At 50.9% G+C, this 11,379-nt stretch overlaps 1 protein-coding gene across 5 annotated transcripts in view; it reads left to right on the top strand.

Moving 5' to 3' along the window:
* Positions 1-916: 916 nt before the first annotated feature.
* RRBP1 (ribosome binding protein 1) overlaps positions 917-11,379 on the top strand; it is a 55,279-nt gene continuing 44,816 nt past the window's right edge. For all 5 annotated transcript variants that reach the window (XM_055132819.1, XM_055132818.1, XM_055132817.1 and 2 more), the window contains exon 1: positions 917-1,172. The gene's annotated coding sequence lies outside the window, so the exon portion shown is untranslated. The remainder of the gene's footprint in view (positions 1,173-11,379) is intronic.

Genomic DNA, 11,379 nt, shown 5'->3' with positions numbered 1-11,379 from the left:
ATAGACCATTACATGGGGGGAATGCTATGGAATGAAGTACCATTCGGTTAAGTTTTTAGAAAACAGTTGAGTTTTCTTGGATCAGGCCTTCCCATCCATCTCATTGCACTTAGTGAAATGCCATAAAGTGAATTGTAATTATTGCCTTGCCAGCTGTGGTTTGGGCTAGTAAAGCAAATTATGCCTCAATTGTACCTGCCCCAAAATGGGTGCAATGACTTTCCACTTTCAATTCCTTTTGCACCCTCTGGCCTTTCCATCCCATTTCCTCTCTCAACTTAACTATATTGTTTCTGGGGATGACTGCAATCTCTTTGAAGATAGGGCCTTGCCTTCTCCAAGCTAAGCCCCAGGAGGCCAGCAGAACTTGTCCTCACATCTCTGCCAAGAGGGGGTACTGCTTTTGCTGCGGGTGGGGGTGGGGGGCGCGTGTTAGCTGGGTTTAAATAAAGCATTTCTCCAGGCCGTTCGGGGTTGCTCAGGGTGCCACCCACCGCTACCTCAGCCCGGCGGGGTCCGCAGACGCAGGCCCCGTACGGCCGGGATTCGAACCCTCCTCGACCTGCCTGAGCGGAGTGGGCCCCGAGCGGGCCGAGGCGAGCTACGGCGCGGGGCCGAGTAGGCGGGGCCGGCTGGCGCCCCTCTCCCCGTTTGGTTGGGCGTTCCGGCCCCGCCCCACCCCCGCGCAGGGCCGCTCGCCGCGCCGCGCGACCCCGCCCCTCTCCGGCCCCGCCCCCACGGGCCCTGCGGCTCCTCCCCTCTCCCATTGGCCAGGAGGAGACCCTCCTCTTCGTCCAATGGTCGCCGCCGCGACTCGGCCGCCCGCGCTCTGACTGGCCCGCGGCCCGCGGAGTGACGGATGGCCGGCCAATCGGAAGAGACGCCTCGATGAATGGCTGGCCGGGTGGGGAAGGCTGGAGGCGGCGATCCCGGCGGAGGGGGCCGTTCGCCAGCTCCGAGGCAGAAAGTGCCACGACTCCACACGCGCGCACGCAGCTAGCGAGCGGCCGGAGCGGGCGGCGGACGGGGCGGGCGGCGTCGGGGTCGCGGCGCTTGCAGCTGCTCGGGCGGCTTCTCGTTGGAGGCTCGGCGGGTTCCTCCCTCCCGGTTCCGTGGTAGCGGCGGCTGCGGCTCCTGCCCTCCCGCTCTCCCTCCCGCGTCTCGGGCTGCAGGTAAGAAACTTGGCCGGGCCCCGCGGCGGCAGCGGCGGCGGCGGCGGGCGCCGGCCGGGCCGTCGGGGCGCCGGGGCCGGAGCGGCCGCGCCGCGAGTGACACGTCTCCTTGGCCGCCCCTCCCCCGGCGGCGCCGCCCGCTGTCGCTGCGGCCGGGGGCCGTCGGGGCCGCGTCGGGGCCCGGGGGCGTGTGCCGGGCCGAACCCCGTGCGGGGCCGTCGGCGGGGCGCGCCCCGCGCCGCCGACCCCCACGCCCCTGGCCGCCGGCGGGGAGCGGCGGCCGCCGAGCGGCGCGACGTGGCAACCCCTCCCTCCGCCCCTCCCGGCCGGGCCGTCGGGCCGGCCCGCGCGCTCCGAAGTTGGGCGAAGAAAGTTGGCGGCGGGCGGGGCGGCGCACAGCTGGCGGAGGAAGGGGTTAAGTTTCGGGAAGCGGCCGGATGACGTTGCCGGGCAGGAGTCCGGGCTGCGGGGGGCGGGCGGGGGGCGGAAGGCGACGGAGGCCGGCGGGGGTGGGCGGGCGGGCGGCTTTGAATGGGGGCCCGCGGCCGGCCGAGCCGCCCGCCGCCGCCGCAGCCCGAGCTCGGACGGCCCCCGACGGCGGGCGGCGGGCGGGCACGGGGGCGCCGCGGTGGCAACTTCCCGGAGTTGCGGGACGCAGCTCCCTGCTCCCCCTGGCGGCGGGGCCGGGGGCGGGTTCGCGGGGCCCGACGCGCCCGGGAGCGCGGTGCGGGGCGCGGGGCGCGGGGCTCGGGCCCGGGCTTTGGCCGCCCCGCCCGCGCCGCGATGAATGGGCCGGCGATGCCAGGCCGGGACGGAAATGGGCACCTCCGGCTCGGCCGGCCAAGCGCGCTGGCACCCGGCCTGCGGCCGCCCGGCCACCCCCACCAGCGCTCCGCACTTCAAGGGGGTGTCCGGAAAACTTCCGGCACCCGTCTGCAGAGCCCAGGTCATAAATTGTGCCCCGCGTGGGATAATGGTTAAGGAGTGGGGGTGGAGAACTCCCAGCGCCAGCTGTCCCACGGGCTGGGGTGGCCTCCTTCCCGCCGGAAAAAATCTACAGAGCACTTTCACTAAGGAGAAAATTTTCGAAGACCCAGCACCTACAAGCAGTCAACAAGTGTCGGCTGTTACTGTTCAGATGAGTTTTCTGGGGCCTTCTGGCATGCAGGGAAGGGAGAGCTGGCGCCTGGCTGCCTGCTGCTGCCGCTTGCAGACACTGGCACGGCTCTTCAAAGTTCCAGGTCGGGATTCCACCCCCATGCCACGCGTAGAAACCCTTTGCGCAGGTTCCTTATCCTCCTGAACCCGGGTTTCCTTATCTGTAACCTGGAGATAGTACCACCCACTCACAGTAGGGTCCAGGCAGCCGCTGGACAAGTGCTGGAGAAAACTAGGATCTTGTGCAAACAGAAAGCGGTTTGGCAATAACTCCTGAGGTCAGAGGTCAGCAGAGACTGGGAAGAGCCAAGGAAATGAAACTTTGAAAGCTCTGAGCAGCTAACACCCCTGCTCTCTTTGCCCAGCATGCCAGAACGTAGAGTGGGGCACATCAGATAGCACTTTCTGGAATCGAGGGGCCCAAACCACCAAGAAGCTGCAGATCCAGCTGCTGTCCCTGTCCCACATTCCCAGGAGGACAGCTGCCAGCTGGACACCAACCTTCTGCGGGCCAGAGCATAGATTCGTTTCCATCCTGTGCCTTCTTCCTTATGTTGTATGTCTGTGTTCAGGTTTTGTAATGTCCCCTTCTCTAGCAGCACATAAATCTTGGTCATCTGTAGCATAATGCTATGCTACTTGCTAGTGATGACGTCTTCATTCTTCTACGAACTTTCTAAAGGTCAGCCCACTCTGGCCAGCCAGCCATTTCCTTTCCAGAAAGATGCTTCCGGTCCTGAGGCCCTGGAGCTACTATATCCTTCTCTCCTGTACAAGAGGAAAGGTGCAAATCTGACTGGCCTGGCAGAGTTTCTGGGCCCATTGATACCTCGAGGACTGTATTGGGGAGGGGACAAGAAAAGGAGTCTCAGGGGGTGGGAAGTAGAGAGCATCCCATGGTAAGACCTATAACAAGACACAGTGCTATAACAAAACTCTGTTTTCCCTTTCTTTTTCCAGTTAGGAATCAGGCCCTGAACATCTCTAAAGATAATGCGTTAAAGTGGTTCGTTGGTGCAGGAATATTTTTCGGTGATGGAAGAGTTTTAAATAAATCTTGAATCATTGAGTCACATTCGAGCAATTATGCTCTTTGCTGAAATGAGCCCTAAGTCAACAGGCTGCATAATTACACAGCACCAAGTTGTTTAAGTGATTGAATGCAAATGATTTAATTGGAATATTGGTTTATTCTGTAGTAAGGGCACCTTTTTAAACTGTCACCCCAGACTCTTCTCACTTGTTCCTTTATTCCTGAGAGTTTGAACCAAGAAGGGGAATCACCACAGTCAGGGAATCAACAGTTCTTTAAAAAAATTCTTTTATTTTTCTTGGTTAAAATCTTGGTTTAGTAGAATAAAAAAAATCAGTTATGAACATAGAGGGGCTGGAACGATAGCACAGCAGGTAGGGTGTTTGCCTTGCGTGTGGCCGACCCGGGTTTGATTCGTCCGCCCCTAGAGGAGAGCCTGGCAAGCTACCGAGAGTATGCCGCCCATACGGCAGAGCCTGGCAAGCTACCCGTGGTTTACTACTCAAAAACAGTAATGAGTCTCACAATGGAGACGTTACTGGTGCCCACTCGAGAAAATTGATGAGCAACGGGATGACAGTGATACAGTGATGAACATAGAGACTGTACTATCCAGCGGTAACGCCTATACCTGAGATACTTAAAGCCGGTCCCATAATCCCAATTGTTGACTCAATGAGGTAAGACTACTCCTGTGAAAATACTGTCATTATTTTTCTGTTTATCTCATTGGACAACTGTAGCTGAACTCAGCTTAGTTTTTAAGGTTTATTGTTCAGACTCAGTTCCCACAACTTTGACATGTGTATAGGCCTTGCTGTAGGGTAGTGAATTACAGCAAGATACAGCTGTTGCGACCCCTGGCCCATAGAGTAGCGATGGTTATTCCCGTTCAGATTTATTAGAACTTGAAGGCCAGCAGGTCAGGTTGTGTTAGGCCAGCTTTTGTTACCCAGCAGCAACCTTCTGAATGTTCACCTGCTGGGGCAGTAGTTACCTAAAGGGGTACTCAGCACTGGAAGGTGGAAATTAAGAACTTCAGTTGGAACGGCAGTTGGGGAATTAGTTGAAAAAGTAGCAATGCAGGAAGGCGCTTTTAATTTTTTATGAAGCATGCCCTGTGTATGTGGCGGTTCTCAAATGCTATCCATAAGACCTAGTTCTTTCTTTTTTTTTTATTTTTGGGTCACACCTGGTGATGCACAGGGGTTACTCCTGGCTCTGCACTCAAGAATTATCCCCTGGAGGTGCTCAGGGGACCATATGGGACGCTGGGAATCGAACCCGGGTCGGCTGCATGCAAGGCAAATGCCCTGCCTGCTGTGCTATTTCGCCAGTCCCAAGACCTAGTTCTTATCTAAAGAATTTGTCAAGATCTGTGTTGGTCAGGATCCTAAGGCACTTGCCTTGCATGCAGCTGATCCAGGTTCATTCCCTGGCATCATATATGATCTCGTGGAGTGATCCTTGAGCACAAAGCCAGGAGTAAGCCCTAAGCACTTCCAGGTGTTGTTCCAAAACCAAGAAAATAAAGAACAACAGACAAAACTCCAAAGATCTATGTTATCCTGCACTTAGGCCATGGAACTATTTGAACTTTTTTTTTTCCAGAGTCAATAATACAAATAAAACCTTATTACTTACAGCACAATGAACAGTCACAGTTGAATGATCACATCAAATCCTTGAGACTCTCTAGTGAAATGGAAATGAAATATACCAACTTAAATGTGGAAGTGGTGGTCTTCTGTTGAGAAGCCCCAAAGAAGTCCAGCCTTTAGTAGTGGGCCACAGGCCTTGTGTGCCTTGATGGCACACATAATGTTTATTATCCTGCATAAAAAAGCAAATTTCTGCTCTGGCAGGAAATACTATACAATCTTCCAAGGCAGTTAACTACACAAAATTCTTTGAAAAGATTATCAGGACAAAAGACTTGTACTTGTGCTCTCAAGATATTCAGCAGAATAAGATCTGTCAACACTATTTGAACTTTTAAAAAATAATTGAAATAAAATTTAAAATTCAAGTTTCTTTGTCACAGTACTAGGAATACTTTTAAGTGCTCCAGAGCCATGTGTTGGTCAGTGGAGCTTTGAGTGGGGATTTCTATTGGACTGTATTGGTCTTTAGTAACTGGTATTCTCTAAACATCATGTCTCTCTGAAATACTTAGAAATATTAAGTTGAGGGGGCTGGAGCAATAGTACAGTGGTTAGGGTGTTTGCCATGTACATGGCTGACCCGGTTTCAATCCCCAGCATTCCATAAGGTCCCTTAAGCACCGCCAATTGTAATTCCCAAGTGCAGAGCCAGGAGTAACCTCTGAAAATCATCAGTGTATCCCAAAAAGAAAAAAAAAGTTAAGTTGAACCATCTGAAATTATCAATTCCATAGTCAAAACTAAACTGATAGCATATCTTGCACTTCAGTCTATTAAAGTAATTATGTTTGGAAAGCATTTATCTCCAGCTCTTTGTGCACATTATAAATCACATATCTGGATACAGGGGTGTCTGGGTGGAGGGCAGGCCCTGCCCTGGAGAGACTTAGAGCTGATGGCACCAAAATGACCAAAATGGTCAGACATAGCAAACATGGCAAATAGGTATTAGGCAGAAAGCATGTCACTGGTAGGCAAAGTAAATATCTAATTCGTAGTAGGAGAGTCTGGGCAGTGAGGGCCATATAGCATCACAGAACTTTAAATCTGAAAGTTTTTAGGAGGCTGTCTTCTTTAGTAGACAAATTCTGTTGTGCCTCCTGAAGCACACAACCTCGTTCCCATGTCTGGAAGCAGACACGGTGTTTAAAAACCCCAAGAATCACACTGCGAAACTGTCTAGCAGTGGGTAACAATGGCAGCTCATAAAGTTTGGTCATTTCTCAGTTGGCCTATTTTGACTGACCTGTTTGTGTTCAGATAGCTGGCATTGTCAAACTTGAGCAGTCACTTGTTTGCTGGATACTGTGATACTCCATGGAACTTTGGAAAGCTCACAGGAGAGTATTTGGGTAGGATTTTGGCATTTGTGGTGGTGCTTGTGTGGTCTTTGTGAATAACCAACCTACACTTAACAAAAAATCCTTGACTGATAGGAGGCTTTTTTACTTTCTCGGGGTCAGAGAAGAGGGCTGTTAAGAGTGTACCGGAAGTTATCAGCTATTTATAGTCACAATAAATACCCTCTGCTGACTCAAAAGTTGGAAGAAATGACTCTCCGAAGCCCCAACTTTAAATTCCATACGCTAATCCTGGTTGAGGTGTGAGTATACAAGGTCAGCCTCGGACTGCCTTGAGACTGGTTCCCAGTTGGTGCCCTGCATGGCTTGAACTTGAGCTGCCCATGAGACTTTTCTTGCCAACGCCACATTAGTAAACTACTGAATGACTTTACAAACCATGTTTTCTTTACCTTCTAGATTTAGGAGTTCCTTTGGGGGGAAACTAGGATTTCTGGGCACACCAGGTCTGTTATTTTCCATGGAAACCAAGGACTGTGGTTGCCCTCTCTGGGTACGGCCTGCACACCGGTTCTCACCCTAATCAATGTTAGATGCTTGATGGGCCCTGGGGACCTGTCCATTCATTATCCGAAAGTGAGGAGTATGGGAGTGTGTTCCCACCCTTAGCTAGAGCCTGGTCTTCGGGAAGAGCCAGGGGTGGGGTGGGGGTGGGGGTTAATTCCAGAAATCAGTGGTTTGACATTGGACTTGACCTTTCTTCCTGAGGCTCAGTTTCCCCCTCATGTGAACAGAAAATTCCAGGTGGCTCCATCTTTCAGGTTATAGGCTTTGGTTTATCCCAGGCAACTGGCCTTTTGCTTGGATCCTGTACACCAGAAAATGCCATCAGCTTACACTTCACAGTAGAGCCAGAATTAACCCATTCTTACAGATGTGGTGCCACCCTGGTCCAGACCCCACCCCTAAGCCCCCCAAAAAGGGTATTTTCCTGGCTTAGTACACTAGCTCCGGAATGTTCTCTCCTGAAGTCCTTCCAGTCTGTTCCTGGAGCAGATCCTGTGACTCCTTCAAGAAGCTCCACTATAGTGGTCCATGGTCCCTGCTCTCCTTGGACTTCAGTCCTGCTGCCCCCTTGTCATCTGCACCGGGCACCTGGGCCTCCCCTTTTTCTCAGAGATATTTCTGCTGGAGGGCCTTTACCTGTGATACTGACTTTTTGTGGCGTGTTTCTTACTAGGTGGCCACCGCGGTTCACTCCTCCAGCATCTTCAGATCTGTGAAGTGTTTGCCCCTGATTGCTGAGTGTAGAGCGCCTGCGCCTGCTGTGCCCCTCTCCCGACTCCTTGGCTGCCTCTTTGCATGCCTCTCTCTTCATCAACACTGCCTGCCATGCCTTGGGGCGAATGACTTTGGCGTCTCTCACTGGGTTGCACGCCCACTAGTGGAGGCCTATGTCTGGTTGGTTTGCCCCAAGTGTCCCCAATGTCCAGAGCAGAGGTTGGCATGATTACTGGTCTGTTTTTGCTGGACCACAGGAGATGATTTTCTGGTGCTTGTGTTCTAGGAATATTTTCTTACTTAGCCTCAACCAGTCTGGATTCCTAGGGACTACTGTCAACACACAAAACATATTCCAGGGCCGGAGTCATAATACTTCAGATAGGGCACTTGTCTTGCGTGTGACTGAGCGGGGGTTCGATCCCTGGCATCCGTGTGTTCTTCCAAGCCCTGCCAGGAGTGCTCCCTCCAGTTGGGAAAAGAACAGCCGTGTCGGTGGAGGGGTACTGTCATTGCAGACGGTCACAGCTCTGCCCGCAGATGCCAGGTGCCTGGAGGCGTGGGTACTGGGCTTTCCGGGGCTGGGTCTGCCCATCTCAGAGCTGTCTCCACAGACATCATCCGGCTATACCTCACCCTGCCTGGCTTTTTCCTGGGTTCTTCACTGGTTCTGGAGCCAGGTGGCAGGTGGTGAGTAACTTTCATTTCCCTTGTAGAGCCGATGAACCTGAGTTAGGTGGGGCTTGCAGAATAATTGGCAAGTGGTGGTGACACTCAGGCAACAAAGTGTTATTTTTGGTTGCACAGTGTGCCTGCTCCCTCTGAAAAGAGGTGGGTTTTGTATCTAGGAAGCAAGCGTGTGCCTTATTTTTAGGAGGGAAATTCTTTTGCTTAGAGTAGGCATTCCATTCTCTTTTAGTCAGACTTGGTCAAAATTGAGGGAGAGGAGTTGATAAGATTAGCTTCCTGAGGTGGTTTTCTTTGTGCTTGGAGGACTTGCACCGGGAAGTTAGGGGAGGTGGAGGGAGATGGAGGCAGCGAAAGGGCTGGTCAAAGGCCTTGCAGCCCAGTCCTCTCCTTTGTTTCCCCCACTCCCTACCTATGCTTTTACAGAGCACTGGAAAGTAAGTCCTAGATTCATAGTTCTTTCTGGTGGGTAACCAGACCAAGGAGGGTGCAGAGCCTCTCTTGGCTTCACGCCCAGGTGGTGGGGCTTTTTGAACTTCTCGTTCAGTGTTTAAAATGTGCAACTTCATTGTATCAGAAACCTATTTTCTTGTCAATTAAGACTTCTTCTGAATAGAAATTTGATGTAGATTTATTTTCGTTGAATACAATTTTATTTTTTTGTCCGTTCTAGATGCCTATAGTAGTAAGAAGAACATCTTTTTTTTTTCCACCCAGAATTTCATTACAATCACAGTGATTGTGAAGGAAGAAGGAGCCAGTGCTGACAAGCATTATTGATCCAGAGAGAGAGCTCAGTGTGCTGAGTGCCTGCTTTAACACGGAGGCCTGGGTTGGGTCCCAGGCACCACACGGTAGCCTGAGCACAGAGCTGGGAGTAGTCCCTGAGCACTGCCAGTTGTGACCCCCAAAATAAAACCAAAGCAAAATAGTTACATTATTGACACCCCTAGTCAAGAATATTGTTTGTGATGTGTCCAGGGATGTTTTAAAGGCCCCCTTTAGCCATGACTGCAAATCCCAGCTACTTCTTTTTCCTTCTTGAGACATTATCCCTTTTAAGTTGGAAGCTCCTAAGTAGTGTTCTGTGCAGCTTTTAAAAATGAATGAGGAAGCCAGCAGTGGATGTGGCCTCATATGGTGAGGGTCAGGAAGCTGGAGGCTGCTCTGGCTCCAGCCAATTCCCTCTCCTTGGTAGGAGCAACATCTCATGGATGAAAGGGCCGGGAGAGGGCAGGAGTGAAAGTGCTGGGACCAACTCTCTAGGCATGAAGAGCGGTGAGGTTGTTTTCCCTCTCAAAGTTGGCATGCATATATTTTTGACTCTTTGCAAAAGTACTTAAATCTACAGAAAATTGCATTCAGGAGTTTAGAGTCAGTGGACTTCCTCAAACCTGCTACTGTCTGAAAGGAACAGGTCAAGAAGGAGATTACTTCTCTCCCCCTCCCAGCCCCCAGCTCTTGGTGTGCTGACTCCAGTTGCAACCCGTTCCAAGGGGACCAGTGGCTCTTATTTATACTATATACTTGGGCCTGTCAGTGGGATCAGATGGCATAGGCCCTTGGTTCTTGCATTCGGTGTTAAGTGGGTGTGATTCTTCAATGCCGTTGGCCCAATTCCTTGTCAGTCTCGTCTAGTTCTTGAACATGTACAGATCGCACATATCACAGTTCATCCATTTTACTCTGCACAGGTACTTGGATAGTTTCTAATTTGGGCTTTCATTATCACTGAAATTGCACTATATTATAAATTAGGAAGTCTTGTTCCTGACTTGGGTGTGACCACTTGCCCCATTTTCATTGGAACCTGTTCCTAGAAATGGAATTTCAGAGACCTGAGGAAGAGCTTTCAAAGAAGGGAGTGGCAGCAGATTAGACACAATTGCAGAGACTAGATGAACTGGAAGATAGAGCAGAAAAAAAATGTACAGATTCAGCCAGATGGATGAATTTGCAAGATCAAATTTGTAAATTAAGACTCAAGAAGACTTGATTTTTAGAGTGTGGCTAATTGGGATTTTTGGAGTGAGTTCATATATACAGAATTTTATAGAAGGGATGATATACCCAAACAAAATAACTGTCACTATAAAAGCCCGTATGAGGAAAGTGTAGTGATTCAGCATCCAAAAGGAAAAAAAATCAAGAGTGAGAGAAGCGAAGATAACTTTTAGAACCAGTAAAAACCAAGATAGTTAATTAATTACTGACAGATACTCACTAAAGGCAATTCTTGGAGACGTTCTAAAGGATGTTCTTGGAGAGAAAGTAATGTCAAATGGAAAGAGATACACAGACCACAAGCCACGAAGAATAAAGAAAGAAGCAATTTGGGCATCTGGACAATGCAAAAGAATGTTTTTCAGTGAAGAAGAGAGGTGAAAAAGATTAAACACACCAAAATAGTGATATCTGCAGTAAAGGGACCATGAAATTAGTGGGGTGGATAAAGTTGTGGGTTTTATTATTCCCTCTCTCTTACCATGGTGGGCGATGATTATGTTGCTTTGGCAGATGGTGCACATGCTTTGCTGTGACCTCCTCTTCCTGAGCCGTGGTGCTCACGTGAGTCTACAGTGCTTTCACATGTGGCCTTAGTGCTCACTGAGCTTTGCACTCCTTTGATTTCGGGGCTTGCACCATGCTTACTGGAACTCTCCCTGTTCATTGAGGCACATAAATTAGCGGCTGTGGTGCTCACATTTGTGCTCGCCAGAAGTCATACTTTCTGGCTCTGGCCTTTGCATTTCTTTTTACTCGTGGTGCTTGTTCTAGAATGGGAGTGGTGGTGGGGGTCACGTCCCTTTGTGCAGTTCTCACACCACACTGTGTTGAAACCAGAAGTGCTGTGCATTCCGGGGGGTGTACAGACACTGGGCTGCCAGGCACAAGTTGCGGAGCTGCCTCGTTCACTGGGTGCCTAGAACCTTGGGGATTTGAACTCATGATCATTTCCTTTCCCGGCCTGTTGACTCAGTAGTTCTCTTTAAGGATCCTGGTGACCCCTGCATATTTTTGTTCTTTCTTAAAAGGTGATTGCTAAAGGATGGACGCAGTGTGTCCTCTCATAGTAGGGGGGG

This window comes from Sorex araneus, chromosome 3 (assembly GCF_027595985.1).
Source record: "Sorex araneus isolate mSorAra2 chromosome 3, mSorAra2.pri, whole genome shotgun sequence".
In the NCBI taxonomy this organism is placed as follows: domain Eukaryota; kingdom Metazoa; phylum Chordata; class Mammalia; order Eulipotyphla; family Soricidae; genus Sorex; species Sorex araneus.
This window is presented reverse-complemented; position numbering and strand designations above follow the sequence as displayed.